Source organism: Sander vitreus, chromosome 7 (assembly GCF_031162955.1).
Source record: "Sander vitreus isolate 19-12246 chromosome 7, sanVit1, whole genome shotgun sequence".
NCBI classification, from domain to species: Eukaryota; Metazoa; Chordata; class Actinopteri; order Perciformes; family Percidae; genus Sander; species Sander vitreus.
The window spans coordinates 30,785,830-30,812,885 of NC_135861.1; the positions used below are offsets into that span (position 1 = coordinate 30,785,830).

At 40.5% G+C, this 27,056-nt stretch overlaps 1 pseudogene; it reads right to left on the minus strand.

The window, feature by feature from the left end:
* Positions 1-15,275: 15,275 nt before the first annotated feature.
* On the minus strand, positions 15,276-23,902 carry LOC144520228 (uncharacterized; annotated as a pseudogene).
* Positions 23,903-27,056: the final 3,154 nt, after the last annotated feature.

Genomic DNA, 27,056 nt, shown 5'->3' on the forward strand with positions numbered 1-27,056 from the left:
GCTACCTCAACAGGCCACAACTAGGCAAAATTAATTAATGAAATTATGCTTGTTAAGCACTATACCAAAAATAAATAACAAATATGTACACTCTTTGTAGTGCAAATAACGTAAGTGGCCTGATGTTTATACTTGTGCACTGGTGTGTGCGTCAAGCCGGCATGTGTGTGTGTGTGTGTGTGTGTGTGTGTGAGAGAGTGACGGCGATTAGCTTTCGAGCGAGTAGCGACTCTAGAGTCATATAGTAAGAGAAACAAAGTGTCTCCCCTGTTCTTTCTGACCACGGTGGAAAATCTGTAGCAGGAAAAGTTAACCCTCTCCTTGATTTCATAACGCCATACCTGTCTCTCTCTGGTTGACTGACTCGCTTGTGTTGTTCTTGTGTGTCTGACTATGCGTGCTTTTGAACACCCGCCCAACTCTACCTCTTATTGGCTTACCATGACATTTTACTTAACCTCAGCCAATCGTCATTTATGCGCTTTGCGCCGTGCACTGCCCACTAACCAAGGAAGAACAGTAAAAAAAGTATTTGCCTCTCGGCTCAGACTCAGAGATCTAGTTGGTCTGATGAAAAAAACAGCTTCAAATATAATGCGCCGCATTTTTTGGCAGTAACGGTAACGGTGTTATTAAAATGGGAAGAGTAATCAATTAGATTACTCGTTACTGAAAATAAGTAACGCCGTTAGTAACGCCATTATTTATAATGCCGTTATTTATAACGCCGTTATTCCCATCACTGTAAATACATGAAGTGGAGGAGACTGTCGCGGACAGGGGTAACAACCGAACTCTGATCAATAACCATCAGGGAGCTTTCACAGCGCTGTGGCCGCGGCATTTCTACGGTTTGTTAATACAGTTAATCCCACGGCAAGACCACCAGTAGCATGCTACTAGCCTGAAGTGAAGCGTTGACGCTGTCATGCACGCAGAGCGTGACTTCACAGGGGGGAGGGGCTGGAAATCACTCGTCTGTGTGCGCTGTAAAAAATACATTGTTGATTGGAAAAAAAATTTAATTTGGATTTGATCTACCTGGGCAGGTCTCAATCTACCTGGACAGTGCATCCAAGTAGAACCTATGTATGGGAAACACTGCATACTATGTAAAACAACATGTTTTTAGGGAAGTTCCTACGGTGGCCGACAGGGTCAAAAACATGCAAATAGACAAAACACAAGCAAATTAAGAACACATTTTCATTAATTTGACAACACATGCGCAGCATTTAGCAACCACGCTGCAAATAGACACACCACAACCAAATATACAAATGCGCTGCAAATACACACAACACAACCAAAGACACAAACACGCTGCAAATAGACACACCACAACCAAATATACAAATGCGCTGCAAATACACACAACACAACCAAAGACACAAACACGCTGCAAATACAGAAACAATGCAAAATGATAAGCACACAACCCAAAAACAAATGCAACAGAAAAATGCATCCAGTTTATACAACGAAAGTTCTCCTGGCCTCTAAAACGGGAAGAAAAGAGTAGTAAAGAGGCAACATAAAAGGTGCATATTCATTTTTACGTTTGGCCCTAGTCTTTTACAGTATTATAAAAGAGCAACAGGTTTACATAGCTACCAAGACTGACTTCTACAAGAGCTTGCTAGCTAACACTAGTTAAAAGCCCATAGTGTTACTGAAAAGTAGAACACTAAATTCAATTCAATTGTATCCATAGTATCAAATCATAACAAGAGTTATCTCAATACACTTTACAGATAGAGTAGGTCTAGACCACACTCTATAATTTACAAAGACCCAACAATTCCAGTAATTCCCCCAAGAGCAAGGAATTAGTGCAATAGTGGCGGGGAAAAACTTCCTTTTAGGCAGAAAACTTGAGTGGTGAGGAAAACTTCCTTTTAGGGAGAAACCTCGGACAAACCCAGGCTCTTGGTAGGCGGTGTCTGATGGTGCCGGTTGGGGGTGTAATGAACAGTGGCAATTATATTCACAATAAAGATAATGGAACTATGACTAGAAATACTAGTTGTAGTAGTATGGCGTAACAGGGCACTGCAGGGCATTACAGGGTGTAGCAGGATGTGGCAGGGCACTGCAGGGCATAGCAGGACGTAGCAGGGCACTGCAGGGCATAGCAGGACATTGACTGGAGAGTCTTAAGAGACTTATTTGCGCAACCTGATAGTAAGGAATTACAATAGTCCAGCCTCGAAGTAATAAATGCATGGACTAGTTTTTCAGCATCTATTTTTCAAGCAACACGTAAGCATGTTGGAAGCGTTTCCAGGCAAAATAGAATACGAAAAGATGTTTATATGTCATTTTGACACGAATACATTTAATAAATGACATTTTGATGTTTGAAAATCTCTAGGTTTTGAGACTTGCAGATATAAATGTAATTTCAAAAAATAATAATAAATAATTAACGATTTTCAAATATTGCACCTGTCAATACAGAAGGAAATATTCTGTAGCCTATTTTGCCGTCAATACTGCCGACGTTGTCTTTGCTGTAATCAAATGTGCATCTAATGTGATCATTTGTATTATATGCACTGTTGTTTGAATAAGAGTTACGTTTTTATGGAGAAACAATTCAGTAGACTGTAGCAAATCCTGATTGAGTGCAGCCATGTATAACCAGTCCCTCCAGAAAAATGCAATTATGCGATCGCATAATTCAATGCATAATCAGCCAAAGTCCGCATATTTATGCGGGCGCCGCATTTTTTCAAATACGCCGCACATTCGCCACATAAATTGCCGATTTCTGCGCAAAGTATGCGGGGCTTGCATGATTTCATTATCCCCGCATTTTCGTTGCAAAAAAAGTCACATATATCTTAGCAGAAAGTTGAAAAATGTTGCGTTTACGTCACACAAGAGCAGCCATTTTCCCCTGTTGCCATGGGAACGTTATGAAGTGACTTGACACGTGAACATCATTGAAAAGCTGCAAACCCCACGATGAAGTCATGATTGCAAATTCCCGCAATTTCATCGCATAAAATTGCATAAATATCCCGCATATTCCATCGCATTCTTTAAGAAAAAGTGCCGCATAATCAAGGATTATTGCCCGCAACAATCACAAAAAAACTCCGCATTTTTCTGGAAGGACTGTATGACGTTGATGCATGGGTGTTCTTTAAAAGCATGCCCGCTGGGAAATCCTTCCATACATCTAAGTGTGTAACAAAATAATGTCAGGTCAGGCTATGGTTAAGGAAACTCAGTATCCTGCAGGATCCATCCATCGCCTCAGCTTCTACACACTTCCACACTACTTCCACACTATTTCCTGTTGGCACTGGACGACATCTATGAGCTGTGGATCAATATCAAACTACATCCTTGGGGTACTGAGCTGCACTAACCATATAAAAAACATTTTTTTGGAAGTGAAAAGGGATATTATCAAAGGTACTGTAAATGTCCAGCAACTTCCTGGATAAACTCCCCCCTTCTGCACTGCTTTAGTCATGCAATATTACGATGCAACAGACATGTTGGTAATGTCCAATGTTTGCTCGTGCTTGACTTGGCAGGCTCTGTTATGTCGCTCCATCCTGATTAAACTTGATTGCAAAATCATTAAAGTTATACAAATAAATTCCTTTTCATAAAACCATTTTCCTCCCCAACTCTCGGCTCAGTTGCCTTCGGGTTTATGAATCCTCCTAATAACCTTCCACTTCCCTTTAATCTTGTTTTCCTCTTCACCACTAAAATGGATTAAATAGGTTGAAATCAACAAAGGGTCAGCACTTTCATCTGAATTCATGGAGAGAGCAGTTGGCCCCAACATTTAACACGCTCTGTATACAGTAAACACTTCTTCCTTAATCCTCCTTTTTCCACGTTTTCCCCTCTCCTTACCTCCTGTAAGCCACAAGTCATGCACACTTTGATCCCTCGCCTCAGCACAATATTTGAGATTTACACTTTTCTTTCAACAACACCTCTGCTTCCAGCTCAGCAACTCTTATTTTTCTTTCCTCTGACCTGTCACTCACTCGCTGTTCTGTTCTTTTTGCACTGCCTTTCTACAACATCACTGCTGCTTTCTGACTCACAATCCTAAATATGGAAACTGTCTTTACCTAAAAATGCTCACAACATATTGTACAAATATTGTTAAAAAACAATCTCTATAATAACTATCCTCTCAAGAAGAACTGTCAGTATTTATTATTTGACAAAACAACCTATGTTTGCAATCAGAGACCAGCAGTCTTCTACAAAATGAACATTTTCGTTCGTTTCCATCTTAAAATTTCCATGTCTTTTTGATTATTAAGCAGGTCAAAGTGCTATATAAATACTGTGAAAATATGAAAATGCTCTCTCTACAGAGAAATGCACACAGCTGTCACAACTACACTATATAGGTAGAAAGTGCTGCTACAGTGCCATTACAGTCTTTTCCCAGCTGTAATTATGGTGCAGAGATGCCAGGAGTGTAGATGTGGAAGACCAGGAAACTCTGACCAATCAGAGCAGACTGGGCTTTTTCGGTAGTAGGCTTAAAGAGATGATAAAAGCGATAAAACGGAGCGTTTAAGACAGAGGGTGAATAAAGGTATATTCAGACAGACAGTATGATAACATTAAAGCATGTAAACATGTTCTAGTAGAAACCCAAAACACAATTATGAACCTGAAAGTTAGCATAATATGGGACATTTAACCAAGTAGCTTTACTTGCCTGAAAAACAACCTATCTCTTTCTTGAGACTAGAAGAGAGAGAAGGATCTTAACACAACAAAGTCTAGTAATTTTGCTAAACCTAAGGACAGGATCAGATGAAGGAGAGGATGATCAAAAAGTATTTTTCTAAAACCAAGGGAGTCACAATGTGATCTGGGTAACATTCTCAGCCCAGTAGTTAGTAATAACTTGTTCCATTGTTAGTGAGTGTTTCTGGCAGTGAGAGGATAATTCTTAGGAAACGACAATAAATCGTAAAGCAGTTATATGTATTTGTCCAGGGAGTGGTATCTAAGTATACAACACACTGTTTAATTCTCTGTTACACTTACACGTTCACATCCAGGAGTCACATTCAGTCTTCCACTGAGCGTTCCTCAGACATAAGGGTGCTGAACTCAAAGAGGAAAACTCCAGCGGCATTTACAAATGAAAGTTTTGATGTCAGGCCAAGTTTGGAATGAACTGCTGTTCTGGCAGACAGACGGCAAAAATTAAATGACATGACTTTTGCATTGAGTGACATTTAGGAAGGCACGATGTCTTACAGGAAATATTTTCAGCAAAGTGGTGTGATAATCAATACACACCACCAGACCTGGACAAAATCAATACAATTGCTTTTGTGCAGCAGGAACTAGTCTGGGTGACATTAATGCAATGACATATTGATAAATAATACAAACAGGACTTTCACATGTCACGCACAAAGCAAAGATACTAACAAGACCACAAGGGTATAGAAATCATTAAGCACTATTCTCCCAAATGTGCACTTGTGGCGCATAAAGAAAGCAGATGCATGAACACTTGTAGGGTCTATGTCAATCCATGCCTAATTATCACTGTTCTGTGGCTTTCCATTAAAAGTTTACCGGAAAATTCTGAAAATGTTATGTAAATTTGTGTTTCCATCAACTATTGTTATGTAAATATGTTTGCACTAAGAGGATGTCAAAAGTTCACATAGTCAAGCACCCGTAACTCTCATACATTATGGCATTGCATTGCTGTCTTCCACCTACAGTAGTAGTAATTGTGTTTTAATTAATGAATTTGCCTCTTCTGATGCACATGTACCATGTGAAAGTTTATTTATATAGCCAATAATCACATATCACAAATTTTCCTCAAGGGGCTTAACCATCTGCACAGCATCTATTACCTTGACCGGCAGGGGAGGGTGTGTATCTTCAGACATGGCACCCCCTCCTCATCTCTGCTTCTCTTCATAGTCGGATTCATCTACCCACCTTTTGTATGCTGGCTCAGGTTTGCCTTTGACCAGCTCTTAGTTGTGCTGTTATAGGTCTAGACATTCCGGGGGACTTCCTTTGACACACTGAGCTCCTCTCTCTTTCCATCTGTATGCATTCATGTCCCAGAAATGCTTGTTACTAACTCAGCTCCAGGGAGCTTATTCCCTGGAGTCCTGTTTTCTCACCTCGTAGATTTCCTTGGCTTGTAGTGGCACCTAAATCATGGTTGCAGCTGCTGCTGTGGTGCTGCTATACGCCCTACGTTGCCACAACTATTATTTTTAGTCATAGTTCTATTTTCTTTATTCTTACAATAATTGCCACTATTTATTATACCAATTGCTATAATTATATATACACTGTGTATATATATATTTTTTTCTATATCTGTATCAGTGTATCTATGTCCCAACCGGCAGCGGCAGATGGTTTCTGCCTGTTTAAAGGAAGTTTTTCCTCACCACTTTCGCACCAAATGCTTGCTCTTGGGGAAATGTTGGCTCTGTAAATTAGTGTGGTCTAGAACTACTCTATCTGGAAAGTGTCCTAAGATTACTCTTTTTATTATTTGACACTACAAATGAAATTGAATTGAATTATTAGACCCTTGATTCTGATAAGGAAACAATTACCTAAAAAAAGGAAAAAGGAAGAAACCTCAAGAAGAGCAACAGAAGAGGGATTCCTTTTCCAGGACAGATGTGTAATAAGGAAGGATCTGGGAGGATATGGAGCAACTTCCAGCTGCCGCCAAAACAGGTAGGACCACAGCTACAAGACCTCATCTCTACCACAAAGACCTGAAGAGAGGACAGACTCAGAGAAAACTCATTCACAAAGGTGGTGCTTCACAAGATCGTTTATTCTAACATTTAATGTGACTGTTTCTGCCTGGTGGTGCTTTCTTGTTGGCAGACACTTAATGTTATGCTTGGGCTCAGAAATTAGCCATCCAGCCATTTTTATATCCTTACTTAATCCGTTCAGGGTCACAGGAGGGCCGGAGTCAATGGCAGCAGGCAGCATTTAAACACATCCACACCGACAAGCAATCTAGACTTTCCACTTCATCTAACCTAAATGACTTTGGAGTGTGGGAGGAAACCAAAGCACCTGGAAGCACAGCACGCGCACACACACACACACACACACACACACACACACACACAAAGAGAGAATCTACAAATAAAAGAAAAATGAAAGAACCCACCCTGCTGATTCTGGTTAGCGGAATGCTTTTGCCTTAATTTGATTGCTTACTTTAAATATGTATTTATTCTGCCTGAGTGGTGACTGCAGGTCTGTAGAGCAGCTAATATTTATGGCAGAACATTTATGACAGCTGAAGGAAAGATACATGTGGAAGTGCTCAGCCTAAATGAAATATGTTTCATGTGTTTAAGGTGGTGACAGTTCAAACACTGAAAGATCCTGGTATCAGTCTTAAAAGCCATGTCAACAGTATCTGATGGATGGACTTCACTTCAAAGGTCACACTGACCTGCTCTGTGTGTGTGTGTGTGTGTGTGTGTGTGTGTGTGTGTGTGTGTGTGTGTGTGTGTGTGATGAACAGGGAGTGTATTCCTTTAGCTCAGTTTGCGCAGTCAAGGCAGGTCATGGAGGTGAAAATATTTAACTGGTAAATTCTCCCAACATATACAAAACATTATGTCACTTTCAAGCAGTATCTAACCATGTATATAGTTTTGGTTTAATTTGTCCAGATTTTGAGATATCTTTGTAGACCGTCCTCACCCAGAAAACAGCCGTATGGGTTGATTGTGCAATCAAGTCAAGTCTCAGACATCAGATGAAAAAACATAAGGTGTCAGATAAAATAGCTTCATTCGATGTTCTGCTCTGAGGCCGTTTCCTCTGAGGCTGAGGCTGCCTCAGAGGAAACAGCAGAACATCGAATGAAGCCGTTTTATCTGAGACCTGATGGCTTTTCGCCTGAGACCAGTGGCCGTTTTTCCTAAAATCTGACACTGACCTGACACCTGACGCCTTTTCATCTGATGTCTGAGACCTGAGTCTGATGGCTGAGGATGACGTTAAATTATATTTCTTGTTAGGGGACCAGGCTTCGTGTCCTGTGTGAAACCTTAACAGATTAAATTATTGGCAAATTATCAAAGATGTTTTATCAATAAAGTTATGAATATGGGTATTCATAACTTTACCAAATAGACAAACAATAAAACCGGGCACCACCCTGAACTCAGGGGCCAATAACCGAACTGTGAAACAGTCTCATTAGGTGGTGTTCCCTTTAAAATACAGATCTTAATTAACTTGGTTACTCTATCTGGTATTCTTTAAAGGAACAGAAAGGATGAATTCGAGCAGTGACTGTTCAACCAGCAATTATTACAACAAATACACAAAATAATCACAACAACTTCTATTTAAAGTATGAGAGAGTTTATTTAACTTCAAAATCATCAATGGCCAATCAATAATTCTTCAATCATCCAAACCTCTATACCTTTTTGCAAACTACAACCAAAACAAAGCAAGCATATGGTGAGACGTCTCTGTGAGAGAGAGTGTGTGTGTGTGTGTGTGTGTGTGTGTGTGTGTGTGTTGGGGGGAGGAGGTGACGAGACCACGGGGTTTCTAGGCAACGCGAGCAAGACGATCCAAGATGGCGGATCGTGGATTTAGCTATTTAGCCTCAAGAGGGCAGGAAACCCACACACGGAGGAAAAGCTTTCCCTCCCAAAAGCAGCAGGAGAGAAGCTAGCCGACTCGATGAGAGAAAAAGAAAAGCGGTGTCCAATGTTATCCGATTTTCTGGTAGGGAAACGTTTTCCCTTCTGCAGTTTTGAAGGATCCAAAATCCACTTTTGTCCGGAAAATGGAAGTTTTAGCACAAGCGCTTGCGTGCTTCCTTGCACAGCGTCAGCTGCGGCGAAAAGACGGGGAAAAAGGTCTGTCCGAAAGTTTTAAAGGCTTGTGCGCCGGATGTGGCTTTCAAAGTCTGCCAGCGAATGGGAATCCAGAACGTTCTTTGAGGTGTTGGAAACTACAGGCCTGTAGTTCTTAGACTTCCGGTCATTGTGAGGCTCTTTTCCGTCGTGGCTCGGACTTTAGTATAGGAGTGTGACATTTCAGGGTCTATCTTTTACATGTAGGCCTCCCCTTTGTCTCAGACCCTTTGTCTCTGAGCGCAGGTTGGCCACATGTATTCTCTTGTTTAAGATCAGTTTATTTCTTACTTTTCTCAGTCCCAACACTGTAATTTTGGGAGTCATTGACAAGTGACCTACTTGTTCAGGTATGAGGATGTGTTGTTAATTTATGGTGCTCAAGGTATGAAAAAAATAAATTGATTAAATTCAAGCAGCAAAATCTTTTCCTGCAAACAAGGTCTGCGTTACTCTCAAAAATCCACAGAGGTCATTGTATAGTATACTATATTACATGACGTATCAATGGATTTTAGCATACCTATTATTATTTGTCTTACTTACTATTTGATAGATATACACACTTCCCATAATGCTTTGGGGATTATTTGTTTGCAATGTACCCATGGATGTACAGACAACTAACACTGGATTACTTTGATAATGAAGACAACTCAGGCAAGTTCTGGAGTGTCTTTGTCTAATGTAGCTCAGCGTAAATTCTGTCAGGGAGACTTCTATTACGTTGTCTCTCTTCTCTTTAACTGATCAGCTGGGCAGTGGGTGTTACGGTTCTGTATACCAATTAGAATCAGGCACTTATGTTCTAACCAATCACAGCATACTACCATGTTTTAAATCTGTTCTCTCTCCTGCTTCTGTCAGTTGTATTTTCAGACGAGAGTGTGAGTGCGGCTAGTAGTTGTTGGCTTATGGCATTAGTGTTTTTCTGTGTTTCGTCTGGTTCGGCGTGTGTGTCATTTCAGGCTAAGAGCATTTCACAAGCAGTTTTTCCGTAGCCCTGGCGCATGCACGCGGGTGCAAACAGTAGCAGCCTGGCAGGCAAAAAATCACTCCAGAAGTACTTTCACACGACTGCAGTCCCGGGGATTTTGCCTCGTTCGTTTACACGATGTCTTTGCAGCACGGCCAGCTATACTTCATGTTCTGCACGTTCAAATTACTTCTTCTTTGCAGCACGTTTAACCTTTTTTTTTTTTTCACAGCATGGGTAAATACTCTATTGTAACTCTTCATTTATGCAGTGCATTAAGTGACGTTATCACTGACCTTGTACGCATCTAACTCATGACATTTGACCTCATTCAAGTTGTACTCCTTACAATACTAACCTTCTAAGTCGCAGAGACACTGCTTATTTTCATTGCTTTTAATCTAAGATTAAGTACTCATTGCCTAGGCTCATACTAGAGGTTTTCCCGGCTATATTTCGGTTCAGCAACAACTCGGCATATGGTCTTCCTCTGTTTAATCCTCTTACATTCGTGATGTCATCGCAACCCAAGCTTTTAGGCATAATCCTGGTAAGCGTGCATATAACTGGTGGTGGTGTATTGATCTCTGAACAGTGGTGGAAGAAGTACTGAATCTCAGTACAAATAACCAGACATATATTTATTTTAGTAAAGTACAATGTAAACCCTTCTTTAGTTATAGTAACAGTACCTGATTTTAAATGTACTTTAAGTATTAAAAGTAAAAGTCTGCAGAGATTCTGGGTTTGTTCCGGCCTGAATTGCCGAGGTTTTGTTTTGTGTTCAGCCTTCTTAACGTGGAGGTGCTGGTTCAATCATTGAAGACATCATCAATAACCAGAGATCTCTTAAACCTTGATTGTGGTAAGATTGCATATAACTGGTGGTGGTATATGGATGGGTGGTGTTCTCAATGGTACTGATGTATTGTTTTTACTGTTTTGATCAATTTAGATTTTATTTTGCTACTAGTTGGTTCCTGCCTGAATTCCCGATGTTTTGTGTTATGATCAGCCTGAATTGCTGATATGTGTTTTGCCTTATAATTACGTGCCGTTGTAACTGCAGAGGTCTGTGGTTGTTCCTGCCTGGATTGCCGAAATTTCGTGTTCAGCTGAATTGCTGATAATTTTTTGTTTGTTCCGGCCTGAATTGCCGAGGTTTTGTTTGTTCCGGCCTGAATTGCTGAGATTTTGTTTGTTCCGGCCCGAATTGCCAAGGTTTTGTTTGTTCCGCCCCGAATTGCCTAGGTTTTGTTTGTTCCGGCCCGAATTGCTGAGATTTTGTTTGTTCCGGCCCAAATTGCCGAGGTTTTGTTTGTTCCAGCCCGAATTGCTGATACGTATTTTTGTTTTTATATCTGCAGAAGTTTTTTGTGTTTGTTCCGGCCTGAATTGCTAAGGTTTTGTTTTGCAACAACGTATTGTTTCATATGCCTTTTGGGGTGTGACTTATGACCTAGTATGGTTCAGTGTGTTTATTACTCTAATTATTCACTGATTATTTAACACGTTTTGTATCACCATACATATTTGTAGCGGCTTTAAGGTATGTTTATTCTTTTCAAGTTTTGGGGGATGTGTTTGGTTTTCCTAAACATTAGATTTGTATAGATACCCCTTTACAATGGAGTCTAATCTCCAAATAATTATGTTTGTACTTACTTGGTTATATCTTATTAATAAATGTTTGCATATCTGCAACGGAGTCTCTCCTGATTGAATTATTTTTAAGCAGATTTATGGGCATTAATTTGAGATCAGACATCAGAGATAATATCCTCAGAAAGTGTATTTTACTGACTACAAAAATATATGTATCCTATCTGTGGGTTGAGATCTGACAGTTATGACTCTGAGAAGGTATGTAAAGCAGTGAGGAGTATCAACTTAATGCAGCACTTACTGTAGATAATATCTCTGATGGCAAAATCCCCCCCATGACCAGACCATTCTGGTTTCCGATAATACCCCATCTTTAATCCATAAGCACACAGGGAGACTTCCAGAGAACATAAACAGCCTGGCACTTACCCAGAGGTGGGCCCGTGATGATGAATCAGGCTTCAGTATGCTTATGTTGGCAGCAGACTACACAGTCACAGCTTCAGCCTCTTCCAGTGAGTAAACACTCGATAAAAATCATACACGACTGGTAAAAGCCCAATACACCAATAAATGGCAGCTAAAAGCCTATTAAAATAATGATTTCCAAGTAAAAGCCCCATAAATCAGCGTCTGATTGTTGGATAAAAATAAAACCAACAACCAAAAAACGTGACAAGGATACGGTTGCTAAACAATTGCAGAGATCCTTCCAAACAAACCAACGTCAATAGTTCCGGGACCATTGGGCCACTGTGTTGCTGGCTGCTTAAATCTTAACAGCCAGTAGATCATACTTGGAAAGCTTAGCAATAACAGAATGATGTCTGGACAGCTGCTCATACTCAGCTATGTGTCCACGTGACCATGAGTGATATGGACACAACAGAAAGTTGCACAAGACTGAAGTTACATTTCCTTTGGATTTCATATTCAACATTTCTGTGTTAACATTTCTAACCTTGCAGGACAAGAAATTACCAAAACTCTTTTGATGTTGTTCCCAGAGTCCAATGTACTTGTAATTGGCATTGTCTTACCTTGCTGAGTTACTGTTCCTACACCTGTCAGGCTTTAGAATCGGAATCAGAAAAGGATGTATTGCCAAGTAAGTAACACTTACAAGGAATTTGTTGGTGCATACATAAACATATTAAACATTAATATGAAATAAACAATAACTACAGAAACAAAATTGTACATATAACTGTTTAAAGGGTAACTACCTTTTTTTTTCAACCTGGACCCTATTTTCCTATGTTTTTGTGTCTAAGTGACTGATGGGAACAAGAATCTTTGACATTGGTCCAGTATTAAGCAAGACGAAACAAGCTACAATGTAATGTAGGCAATTTTCCAGCTTGTATTTACCTTCAACAAAAGTATCTGACAACATCATGGAAAGGATTTTTTCCCAATGTGTTTATTGAATTTAAGTTTGCTACTCACATCAAGTTATACAGTGTACAACAATTATAACCAGCAAACATTTTTCACATTGTTCTCACTCCCATCACCCCAACCCACCCTCTGGATACGAACATAGAAATTACATATATGCCACATATGTAATATAACATATTAAATAAGAGAAGAAAAAAATAATACAATAAAAATATAATATAATAAATAAAAGGGATTAAATAAAATAAATAAATATAATGAAATAAGAAGTAAGATAAAGGGTGCTTCTCCAATCAATATTCAAGATCACAATGCTACCCTACTCCCTCAGAGCTTAAGAGACATTAACATTGTCTTAGGAAGTACATAAAAGGTCTCTAGATATCGTCAAAAATATTTTGTTTACGTCTAAGTGTCACACCGGCACTGGGCTCTCCCTCTGCCACGCCCACTACACAGTCTCCTCTCAATCAGTATCATCGTTCACTATCCCCAGCCTATTAGCACTCCTCACCTGTTGCCTGTTTGAACTTGTTATCTCATCTGCAAGAACCCTCTCCATGGCTTGTTGTCTGATCTCATCACTACAGGACTCCACATGTCATATGGACTCTCCCATTTTTGCTGCTGTGCCAGATCTTCCTGTGTTTATTTCCTGTGAAGTTAAGTTTATCTCCTGGCCTTTGTGCTTTTAAGTTTATTAGTACTATTTTTGAGTTGAAGTTTCCTGAGTTTGAGCCTGTATTTTTGACTGGAAGTTTCCTGAGTTTTCCTGTATTTTTGAATTGAAGTTTCCTGTGTTTGAGCCTGTAGTTTTGACTTTTTGTACCCTGTCCAAGACCTCCATTAAAGATATTCGTATGGTATTCTGTGTCCTGAGTCTGAGTCGTGACACTAAGAGTATACGTTATCTTTTCCATTGACATTCCTTTGATCCACAACCCGAATCTTGGTCCATCGTCTTTTTTCCAAGTAAGAGCAATTGTACGTTTAGCTTGTAAAATACACATCTACAAATCTAAGCTCTCTACTTTGTAAGTGTATGTTGGTAGGATATATACCCAGAATGAAAAGTTTAGGATCCAGTGTTAGTTTTTTTTGATAACATTTGATCTATCATATTAATATCTTGCTTAAAGGTTTTCATTTTTGTGCATTTCCCATATATAGTGGTAGATTGTCCCTCTTGCCTCATTGCACTTGATGCAAGTATCAGGAATGTTATCATCAAACTTATGCAATTTAAGTGGGGTTATGTATACTCACATCAACCATTTATACTGTAAAAGTTTCAGGCTACTGTTGACTATTTGTCTCTGAGCCTTCTTACGTGCCTCATTCCAGACTTCTAATGGTATTTCATCATCTATATCTTCCTTCCATTGTCTTAGCTTGGGTTCGGAGGATTCATTGGACCCAGACACAAACAAGTCATACAAAGATGAAATTAAACCTTTATCATAACTAGTGCTGTAAGTTAAACGCATTATTAACAGCGTTAACGCAAACCCATTTTAACGGCGTACATTTTTTTTATCGCAAGATTAACGTTCTTTTTGGCCTTGCAAACTTTGTAGTTTTTTTCACATGCTGTTGCAACAACTAGTAACGTTAGAAAAACTACAACACCACACTGGATCTCGCTAGACCGGAAACAAAACAGGCAGCCGCACACACTTGTTTGAGCTTGCGCTTGCTTATTTAGAAGTTACTGCACATTATATTTACTATGTATATCAGCATACGGTTTTAAGACCGTGTTGTTTGTACCGTTTTTTTGACTGTTTTTGTCATTTGGGACATTGCCCACCCCCTTTTCTGTCCAGGAGAATTGTTAATTCCTTATTAGAAAAACGTATAGGTTACAAATGTCCTGCTGTGGCATCCGTTTTTTGGACCATTTTGTTTGTACTGTATTCAATTCAATTTTATTTATAGTATCAAATCATACAAGAGTTATCTCGAGACACTTTACAGATAGAGTAGGTCTAGACCACACTCTATAATTTATAAAGTCCCAAAAATTCTAGTAATTCCCCCAAGAGCAAGCATTTAGTGTGTCAGTGGCGAGGAAAAACTCCTTTAGGAAGAAACCTCGGCCAGACCCAGGCTCTTGGTAGGCAGTGTCTAACGGTGCCGGTTGGGGATGTGATGAACAGTGGCAATAATAGTCACAATAAAGATAATGGAACAGTGACTAGAAAATGGTAGTCGTAGTAGTTCATGTCATAGCAGGGCACCGTAGAGCATAGCAGGGTGTAGTGAAGCAGGACCATGGCGACAGCTGCAACCAAGATCTTGGTGCCTCCTAATCCAATGAAATATGCTGGGAAAAAGAAACATAAGGACTCCGGGGAGTAAACTCCCCAGAGCTAGGTTCGTAACAAGCATTTCTGGATCTCCTCACTCCCTAACTATATGCTTTATCAAAGAGGAGGGTTTTCAGTTTATTCTTAAATGTGGTGACAGTGTCTGCCCCCCGAACCCAGACTGGGAGCTGGTTCAACAGGAGAGGAGCCTGGTAGCTGAAGGCTCTGGCTCCCATCCTACTTTTGGAGACTCTAGGAACCACAAGTAGCTCTAAATTTTGCAAGTGTAGTGCTCTAGTGGGACAATAAGGTCCTAAGAGCTCTTCTAGATATGATGGTGCTAGACCATTTAGAGCGTTGTAGGTCAGGAGAAGGATTTTAAATTCAATCCTGGATTTTACAGGAAACCAATGCAGAGAAGCTAATACAGGAGAAATATGATCTCTTTTCTTAGTTCTTGTCAGAACATGTGCTGCAGCATTCTGGATTAGCTGGAGAGTCTTAAGGGACTTATTTGGGCAACCTGATAGTAAGGAATTACAGTAGTCCAGCCTGGAAGTAACGAATGCATGGACTAGTTTTGACTATCGTTTTGAGACAGGATGTTACTAATTTTGGCAATGTTATGAAGATGAAAAAAGGCTCTTCTTGAGGATTGTTTTAGATGGGCGTTAAAGGATATATCCTGATCAAAAAGTAACTCCTAGAGTTCTGACAGTAGTGCTGGAGGCCAGAGCAATACCATCCAGGGTAGCTATATCTTTAGATAATGAAGTTCGGAGGTGTTTGGGGCCCAGGTGTTTTGTTTGAGTTTAATATCAGAAAATTGTAGGTCATCCAGGATTTTATATCTTTAATACATGCTTGAAGTTTAGCTAACTGACTGGTTTCGTCTGGCTTGATTGACAATTATAACTGGGTGTCATCCGCATAACAGTGAAAGTGAACGTGTATAAGCAAAGTGTTAGTGTTACATCTCAGTTAGGTTAGGTAGATGAGTAGGAATTGTGCAATAATGACAGATTCACATATTTTTCTTTTGTTTACAGTAAATAAAAAATAAACAATTACAAATCTTAAAATCAAGTTCATAAAGTAACTTTCTTTACATTCATTTGATTCCCAATTAAGACACACTGGTAAGAATGGCTTTCCATTGTTAATATGTACTAAAAAACAGTTCTGAAATGCAACATAATAGAATTTTATTCATGTGATAAAACATGCGATTAATCGTGATTAACTAGAAATTTGGCGATTAATCGCGATTAAAAAAATTAATCGTTTGACAGCCCTAATCATAACAGTTTCTTATAACTGCCGACTCTAATGAGGAAATTACAGGCATATCTAATGAATGGTTTTGAGATGAGGCTATGAAGCTTCTAATCTGGAGAGATTTGAAAAAATGACTCTTTGGAATGTCATTTGGTTAATGTTTCTGCAAGTACCCCATCTTCTCTGTACATATCCTGCACTTTCCTTAACAACTTTTCAGCCCATATCCGAAAACCTGGATCACTTTTTTCAGGTTTAAAATTGATATTGCCCCAAATAGGACTGAAGCATGACCAGGAAGAGTTGATATTCAAGTACTTACCAAAAACCACAAACCAAACATTAATCATATTTAGTACAACAGGGTTGTCTGTATGTTTCCTCAGGTATTTGCAATCTGCTGAATACAAATACAAGTGCAATGGCAAGCTCGGCGTAACAGCACAGGATTCCAGATCCACCCAAGCTGGAGGACTTTCAGCCAAAAAGTAAAACATGATAGATCTTAGTTGAGCTGCCCAATAATACCATTGGATCATTGGGCATTTAAGGCCTCCTCTGTCATATGGTAGGTATAATAAAGATAGACGTTTATTTTGCCAAAACAATTTCTTAATTCTAGTAAACAAAGACGAGGGAAGGGGCAGGGGGATATTCTGGAATAGACATGGAAAAGATTTCTAAGGAGGTCGACCTTTCCGTTAAACATTGAAATTGCGAAATTGCATTCGCTTAAAGCCACCAGACTCCATGTAAATAAACAGTAATTTTAGCATCATAAAATACACTTCATTCAAAGTCGATAGAAGCAAAATAAAAATATGAAAAGCTGTTTTTGGGTCGTCTTTCCACTTTTCTAACCATCCCTACTCTGGTTTTGGTTGAAATAAACACATAGTTTACCGATTTACATGTGAAAATATGTTGGCTCTATACATGCTAAAAGTATTGTCTTTTTAAATGGAGTCTGGTGGGTTTAGCGCTAGCAACTTCAGAACCGTTTCTGGTTAAACAGAAAGGTCTCAAAGAGGTTTTAAAAAGGCCTTTCTCCATAGGGATCCTTTCCATAATGTAGTCAGAGACTTAGAATAATAATCTGAGTCTTTCAGTGGCAAAAACAGCACTTTTAGTGGACCAAATTGACAATGCACATTTCCCCATAGGGTTACACTGCAGCCCGGTTTGCGTTAACGCTTACTACTGGACCAATTTCAAAGATTGTTATTCCTATCAGTCACTTATACACAAAAATATAAGAAAATACGGTCCAGGCTAAAAAAATACGGTAGTTGCTGTATGCAAAAATGTTCAGGGACGTGCAAAGGTTCAGGATATATAGAACGTGCAGAGGCCAGGTATATATTCCAGGATGTAGGATTAAGACATAAACATGAAAAGAAAGAAGCTTTTAATGAATCATTTTAAAGTGAGTGAATAAATCCAACTGCCAGACAGAATGACAGATTTAAGTTTCACTTTCCATAATCCGTAACCGACGATCGTCGTCACCACGGCCCCCGCTCACATAATCTTTTTTTTATATTTTATTTTCGAATTTTTCAGGTTTTATGAAAAAAGAAAAAACAAAATAGAACAAAAAACAACAACAGAATAACAAAGAACAACAGAGCTGCCAGATAAATTAAAAGCGTATCTTGGGTGAATGTACTCGTTAGACCAGGCTTCTCTGAGATGGTGAGTGGATGCGGAGGTGGAGAACAGATGGATATTAGATGCCTGGAGTCAGGAGGAAGCAGCATGAGATTATAGAATGGGCAACTTGTTGGCATGGTGTCAATGTTTGGAAATACACCTTTAACTTAGTGCCTGATTTGAAGATATCGAAAGTGATGAGAATGTGGTAAATTAAATGTTGTTTTCAGCTGACCAAATGAAGCAAAATGTTTGTCTACATATAGGTCTCCGAGGGCAACAAGTCCCCTCTCTCTTCAGTCTACAAACACCCTATCCGCCTGGGATGGTTAGAATGAATGGTTATGGCATATAGGAGTGTGTACAGAAGTATTCGGCAGCTTGCAAACACTTCTTATCTGATTCAAGATCCTAAGGGAGTTTCTCAGAATAAAGTTGTTACCAATAACAAGACAAAAGTAAGGTGCAAAGGGAAGAGCCTTGTACCGCTGTGGCTTCAATGTTTAACCACAGGGGAGAGCTGTTAGGAGCCTCACTGGGCTGACCCTGCCGCCGGTACATCAAGGCCCTAGCATTAGCTGCCCAATAGTAATTCCTGAATACGGGGAGACCAAACCCCCCCTCCTGTGTAGACTTTTGCAGGTGTGCTTTAGATATGCGATGCACCTTGTACCCCCAAATAAAAGGAAAGACAATTGAGTCTAGTTTCTTAAAAAATGCTGAGGTGAGAAAGATTGGCAGCTTCTGAAATAAGTACAAAAACCTAGGAAGAGCCACCATCTTGATTGCATTGATACGCCCCACCATGGACAGTGGCAGAGTTCTCCATTTCTCTATGTTGCTTTTTAGCTTCAAGATCATATCAGCATAGTTAAGTTGAAATAATTGCTTAGGGTCACGGGGTATTTTAAGCCCTAGATACGTGAAGTGATCTTTCACTAGTATAAATGGCTGCGTATCAAGAAAACGTGGGTCTAAACTGTCTGATAGGGGAATGAACTCACTCTTTCCCCAGTTGATGGTATAGCCAGAGAGTTCGCCAAATGAGTTAATGAAGTCAAGCAAAGGGGGAACAGACGCCTCTGGTTCCGAGAGATATAATAGTGTATTGTCTGCGTAAAGACCCACCCGACTTTCCATCTCGCCTATCTTAATGCCCTTGATGCCAGGATGACTCCTGATCCCCATCGCAAGGGGCTCCAGGGCCACATCGAAGAGCAGGGGGCGACAGCGGGTCACCCTGCCTGACTCCGCTGTGCAACGTAAAAGGCTCAGATTTATCACTATTGGTGAGGATGGAGGATTTTGGGCAGAGGTATAACATCTTGATCCAAGTAATGAAGGAGTCCCCAATTCCAAATCTCCTAAGAGCTTCGAACATAAAAGGCCACTCTTTTTGATCAAATGCCTTGCCCACGTCGAGGGCCAAGACAGCTGCTCTGGAGTCGCCTGATTGGTTGGCATATATACAGGTGCTGGTCATATAATTAGAATATCATGAAAACGTTGATTTATTTCAGTAATTCCATTCAAAAAGTGAAACTTGTATAATGTATACATTCATTCCACACAAACTGATATATTTCAAGTGTTTATTTCTTTTACTTTTGATGATTAGAACTGACAATTAATGAAAACCCCAAATTCAGTATCTCAGAAAATTAGAATATTGTGAAAAGGTTCAATATTGAAGACACCTGGTGCCACAGTAATCAGCTAATTAACTCAAAACTCCTGCAAAGGCCTTTAAATGGTCCCTCAGTCTAGTTCTGTAGGCTACACAATCATGGGGAAGACTGCTGACTTGACAGCTGTCCAAAAGACGACCATTGCCAAGGAGGGCAAGACACAAAAGGTCATTGCTAAAGAGGCTGGCTGTTCACAGAGCTCTGTGTCCAAGCACATTAATAGAGAGGCGAAGGGAAGGAAAAAATGTGGTAGAAAAAAGTGTACAAGCAATTGGGATAACCACACCCTGGAGAGGATTGTGAAACAAAACCCATTCAAAAATGTGGGGGGGATTCACAAAGAGTGGACTGCAGCTGGAGTCAGTGCTTCAAGAACCACCACGCACAGACGTATGCAAGACATGGGTTTCAGCTGTCCCATTCCTTGTGTCAAGCCACTCTTGAACAAGACACAGCGTCGGACTGGACTACTGCTGAGTGGTCCAAAGTTATGTTCTCTGATGAAAGTCAATTTTGCATTTCCTTTGGAAATCAAGGTCCCAGAGTCTGGAGGAAGAGAGGAGAGGCACAGAATCCACGTTGCTTGAAGTCCAGTGTAAAGTCAGTGATGGTTTGGGGTGCCATGTCATCTGCTGGTGTTGGTCCACTGTGTTTTCTGAGGTCCAGGGTCAACGCAGCCATCTACCAGGAACTTTTAGAGCACTTCATGCTTCCTGCTGCTGACCAACTTTATGGAGATGCAGATTTCATTTTCCAACAGGACTTGGCACCTGCACACAATGCCAAAGCTACCAGTACCTGGTTTAAGGACCATGGTATCCCTGTTCTTAATTGGCCAGCAAACTCGCCTGACCTTAACCCTATAGAAAATCTATGGGGTATTGTGAAGAGGAAGATGCGATACGCCAGACCCAACAATGCAGAAGAGCTGAAGGCTACTATCAGAGCAACCTGGGCTCTCATAACACCTGAGCAGTGCCACAGACTGATCAACTCCATGCCACGCCGCATTGCTGCAGTAATTCAGGCAAAAGGAGCCCCAACTAAGTATTGAGTGCTGTACATGCTCATACTTTTCATGTTCATACTTTTCAGTTGGCCAACATTTCTAAAAATCCTTTTTTTGTATTGGTCTTAAGTAATATTCTAATTTTCTGAGATACTGAATTTGGGGTTTTCATTAGTTGTCAGTTCTAATCATCAAAAGTAAAAGAAATAAACACTTGAAATATATCAGTCTGTGTGGAGTGAATGTATACATTATACAAGTTTCACTTTTTGAATGGAATTACTGAAATAAAAAATCTACTTTTTCATGATATTCTAATTATATGACCAGCACCTGTATTATTCAGAAGCCGCCGCACATTGCAAAATGAGAATCTACCTGGGATAAACCCTGCTGGTCAGGATGTATAATTGAAGAGATGTGCCTTCCTAACCTGTTGGCTAGCACCTTCGTGACAGACTTCTGGTCAAAATTGAGGAGAGCAATGGGCCTGTAACCTCCAGGCTTGGTGTCTTCCTTGCCTTTTTTTAATAAAAGGCATATATTCGCTTCATACAGCGACCCCGGAAATATTTTCTTCTCAGTGGAGTCTTTGATCATCCTAAGCAAGAGTGGGGCGAGTGTTTTGTGAAATGCCTTATAAAACTCGCAGCCAAACCCGTCTGGGCCAGCTGCTTTGCCAGAGGGAAATGATTTAACTGCCTCAACTAACTCATCTTCCGTGAAATCTGAATCAAGTTCCAACCTAGATGACTCATCTAATGTTGGCAGGCAGAGGGAGTCAAAAAATGTTGTGCGAACTGTACTAGTTGCTGTAGACTTAGCAGTATATAATTCTGAATAAAAATCTTTGAAGCGAGTTTTTATTTCCCTAGGGTTGATCAGCAAGTCTCCTGTTTTTTGGATTTTATTTTATAAATTGCACGGCCCACCTGAGCACCCTTCAACTGTCTAGCCAGCAGCCTCTCTGGTTTATCACCTAACTCGAAGTGTTTTTGTTTAATTGTAAGTAGGAGTTTGCCAATTGTTCCACTGAGAATGTGATTATATTCGTATTTTAACTTCAAAATCTTGTTGTAATCTTCCTGTGACAGGGAGTCCCTATAGAACTGTTCAAGAGTTGGAAGTGCATTTTCAATTTCGACCAGACGACGGCGCTGTTCTCTTTTCTTTGAAGCTTCAAATGAAATTATATGGCCTCTCATAACAACTTTAAGAGTTTCCCAGAGCGTCGAGTCTGACACGTCACCTGTGTCGTTGGTCTCTGGTATCAATATATTATGATATTTAGTCTGTACGATGTTGGATATTAATTTTGCATCCACTAAAAAATAGTCAATCCTTGTGTATGATTTATGGACATGGGAAAAGTAGGAATAGTCCTTATCTGTTGGATGTTGCAGCCTCCATATATCAATTATGTTTCTGGATTTAAGTAGATTATTCAATGTTTGGACAGACGCTATGGTGATTGGAGCACGAGAGGAAAGTCTGTCAAGATATGGATCAAGGTAACAATTAAAATCACCAACCATAATTAAATTAGAAGTTCTGAGGTCTGGGTCTAGGTCAAATACTTGGCGAAAATAATTTGGGTCATCTGTATTTGGACCGTATATATATTCAGAAAGGTGACAGGGAACGAATTAATGCTACCAGTAATCATAATATACCTGCCATTTGGATCTGTGGTTGCTGATCTTACGAAAGAGAATGGCGACACCCCTAGCTTTGGAATTAAACGGTGACTGATAAACTTGAGAAACCCAATTAGCTCTCAGTCGCCTCTGCTCTGTAGCTTTTATATGGGTTTCTTGCAAAAACACTGTCTGCTTTAAGTGACCTTAAATGTGCAAAGACCTTACCCTGTTTAACTATATGCCCAAGACCGCGCACATTCTATGAGACTAGATTAGGCCTTAACACCGTTAGGTTACACAAATGGGAAAAAAAAGCAATCTAAGACACCCAAAAACAAATATCAACAAGCAAAAGCAGTTATTCTGGCAGCTCTGGACAACATAAAACAACATGAATAACCCCCACCTCCCTCCCCACAGAAACTTCCCCAAATTAAGCATATTTTCCCCCCCTCATATACTGACCGAGGGCCACCGGGCTCATGGCTTGTAAACACAACTCTAACCAACCAAACATTTTCAACTAAACAAGCCGAGTGCCCCTCTACCGTTCCAAACTGCCAAAAGTAGACATATAAAATGAAAATGTTACCGTCAATGATTGTGAAAGTGTTCCTTATGCTCTGTGCAAAAGTCCGTGAACATAACATGACTGTCAGGTAACAATCCGGTCAGACCGTGTCTAACCATTTCCAATGTCCCGCTGCAAGTTGCCGACGAACATCATCGCTTCCTCGGGAGAGGTGAATATCTTCTGAAGCCCGTTGTGTTGGAAGTGGAGCTTGCCTGGGAAACGCAGGCTGTGCTTGATTTTCAGCTCAAGCAGAGCTGCCATAGCCTCACGGAATCCCCATCGCTGCTCCATCACCTCGGCAGTATAGTCTGGAAATATGAAGACCTTGTGTGCACCGTATTTGAGAGACTGTTGCCGAGCAGGCCGTATTATCGTCTCTTTCTCCTGATAGTGGTGGACCCGGGCAATGATCGTGCAGTGTCTGGCAGAAGGACCGGAGGCTCCTTCTACTGGCTTGGGCTGTTGAGAGCGATGGGTGCGGTCAACAATTACCGGCTTTGGGAAGTGAGTCTCGCCTAACAGTTTAGGAATGAGAGCGCTTACGAATTCAGTCGGATTTCCCTTCTCCTCTCCTTCGGGGATCCCGCAAACTTGACATTATTGCGCCTCGAGCAGCCCTCTAAGTCATTCGTCTTAGCTCGGAGGAAAGCGTTCTCCTTCTGTAACTTGTTGGTAGCAGTCTCCATAGACTGCAGACGAGTGTCATGGTCTGAGACCTGCATGTTTTTCAAGTCCTCCATGAAAGAGGCGTGTTGATCACCGGGGACGTCCTCGCTAGCCATTACCACGCTGCTGCTAGCTAGCCTCGGCCTCAGCTGCTTGTCTTTCTTTTCTTTGGCTTTAGAGGTAGCGGCAGTCGACATTTCTTGGTCTTAAACGGTTACGCGGGGATATAGAAACAAAACTGTGATGTTATTGTCGAGCAGACTTGGTTAAAGACGGCAAATTTATACAGATATAAACTGAACAGAGAGGAGCTCTTACAGAGTCTTACTCCATACGAGGCACACTTGCGCCCCGCCCACATGATTTGACGATCAGTCGATGATAGGCAAGACTTAAAGCTTTAGTGCGTAACTTTTTTATAATAATGAACGTTTTTACTGTAGCAGGGGACTTTAACCAGGCTAACATGAAGACAGTTCTCCCTCATTTCCATCAGTATGTGGATTTTGCTACCAGGGGCATGAATACACTGGATCTAGCCTACACTAACATCAACAAGGCATCTAAGGCAGTCCCCCGCCCTCACGTCGGCTCCTCCGACCACCTCTCTGTGATGCTAATTCCTGCATACAGGCCACTGCAGTCTGGTTTGGGGACTGCAAAGCCTCAGATTGGAAGACTGTACGGAGAGTGGTGAGGACAGCAGAAAAGATCATCAGGTCGTCACTGCCTTCCATTCAGGACCTTGCACACAAACGCTGTCTGGCCCGGGCCAAAAACATCACAAAAGATCCCAGCCATCCCCATCACGGACTCTGCTGCCCTCTGGCAAGAGGTTTCGCAGCATCCGGTGCAAAACAGCCAGATTCTGCAACAGCTTCATCCCACAAGCCATCAGACTCAATATAATATATAATAACCCCCCTTAATAACCCCTATGACACTGCATGAACAGTATTTATTTATAAACGTGCAATAACAGCATCTATTTTTCTTAAAGTGCAATAACTGTTTTTATATGCTGCCATTCAATTTGTGCAACAATATTAATGCTGCTTTCAAACTAATTTTTTTAATGTCATATTTAAAGATAACACTCTGTAGCATTTGTATTCATATATTTTTAAACTTTGTTTTTAGTGAAAATACAGTATTTATTTCACATTTCGTTCACTCTGTATGTACAATTGAATGAGAGTAGATCTAGACCACACTCTATAATTTACAAAGACCCAATAATTTCCGCCACAAAAGCAAGCATTTAGTGCAACAGTGGCGAGGAAAAACCTCAGACATAGGCCATGACTCTTGGTGGGCGGCCATCTGTCGCTGCCGTTTTGGACACAGAGACACTGATACAGATAAACAGATATAGAGAAATATGAATCATAATTATGGTTTGAATAAAAGAACTCGGAAATAAAGGAGTCCTATTGTACCTGCATTGCAGGGTTTGCCCAATTTATTTTCTGACCCACTTGTTCAATTCAGGGTTGCCGGGGTGGATGCCCATCATGAATTGGGCAGGATGCATGATGTATCATGGATAGGTCAGCAGTCACACAGCTAACATGTATAAAAAGAAACATTCACACTCCCACATACAGCTTCTTCACATTTTCCAGGTCACCTAACACGCAAACAAAACAGGACTTACCTGCACTCAGGAGTTAACAGGGGGGCCTAGAGGTTAGAGAAGTGAGCTTGGTGAGGTTGGTTCAAATCCCCAGACCGGTAGGATAAAAATCTGGGTGGGGAAAGAGCAGCGCTTGTCCCTCCCTCATTACCACCACTGAGGTACCCTTGAGCAAGGCCCTTAACCCCAACAGCTACAGTGGAGCTGCTCAGTGGCCAGCAGATCAGACTGTGGTTGTACTGGGCAGCTTCCAGGTATGAATGTGATCAGGTCGTCGTTGCAAATTGTTCTCAATTGACCTACCTGGATAAATAAAGATTAAAAAAAAAAAAAAAAAAAAAAAACATGAGCCGCCATTAATGATATCAGCCCTATGCGCATCCGAGTAAAGAACGATCTCCTTGTGCCTTGATTTGCTTTTCTGTGATGTTTTTTTGTGTGAAGATTCTGTGGAAATAATTAAATTAGAGCGGTGATATGAATTTGGATGAAAATGCAGGAGGCTAATTTAACTACTTAGCCTGAAGGTGCAGTCACACATGAAGGCAAAATATCAAACAACAATGAGGAAATTAAAGCTAATGAAGCATGTGACGCAGTAGGCCTATGTTGCAAGGTTAGGTTTAGTAATTCACAAGCTCATAACCATAGATGCAATTTACAGGGGGGATTGGGGGGGGGGGGGGTGGTTACAACCCCCTAATAATCCAAACTGGTCAGTGCAACCCACCCCAAAACCCTATTATAATTTCCTTTACATAAATTAAGACATTTGCACCATAACTTGATGCAGAAAAGGCACAAATTGTTGGAGAAAAATTCCCCCCATTTTTCATTTGGATTTCTGCAGAGCTGCTGGGAAAACTGTTGATACAACATTTGAGCCTCTACAGCAAATAAATCAAATCATCAAGTTGTGCTATTTATTCTGTTGTCATCAGAGATACACCAATAGTCTGCGGATGCCTTCAGCCAATGAACCAGTTGGCCAATAAGCCCCTATTTTCATACAAATTCAGACACACATCATTCATTCATTCATACTGAGGGAGAGAAAATCACATCAAAATCCCAACACACAACAAAATACAACCATAGACAACACTATTTTCCCACGCTAATTGACTACGGCTGCAGAACTTCACATCTGTGGTTTGGAACGTTTGTCTGAACTACAGGTACTTAGAAATTCCAAAAACTGGTTCCTACAGCAGAAATCTTTCCACATTCCGGCAACATAGTTTTTGGCAAATGCTCCCCAGGGTATAACCTCAACGGCTGAGAAACTCAAGTATTACACTGTAACAAATTTCTGTAATTTCTACAGCAAAATTTTACAGTAATTTATCTGTATATTGCAATGCATTGTGGGTCAAAAACGATTACAGTAGCTGACAGCTTTTTTCCAAAATAATATATTGTGAAATTACAGGCATATTTGCGCTTGACTGTAAATGACGCAGTAGTAGTTATTTACTGTTGAATACATTGCACGAAGTGGTTAGCTTGACACAAGACCATTTGATGGCAGATTGCAGAGGAGCAGCCACATTGCCACTCCACTCATCCACAATACGTAAGTATACTATTATAAATAGCCTACATAATTAAACTGTGGTTTAACTTGTTAATGTTGGTTGAAATAACCTAAGTTGACCATGTATAAGTCTAGTGCAGGCCCCAAAATAGTTAACTTATAGCTAACATTAGCTGGA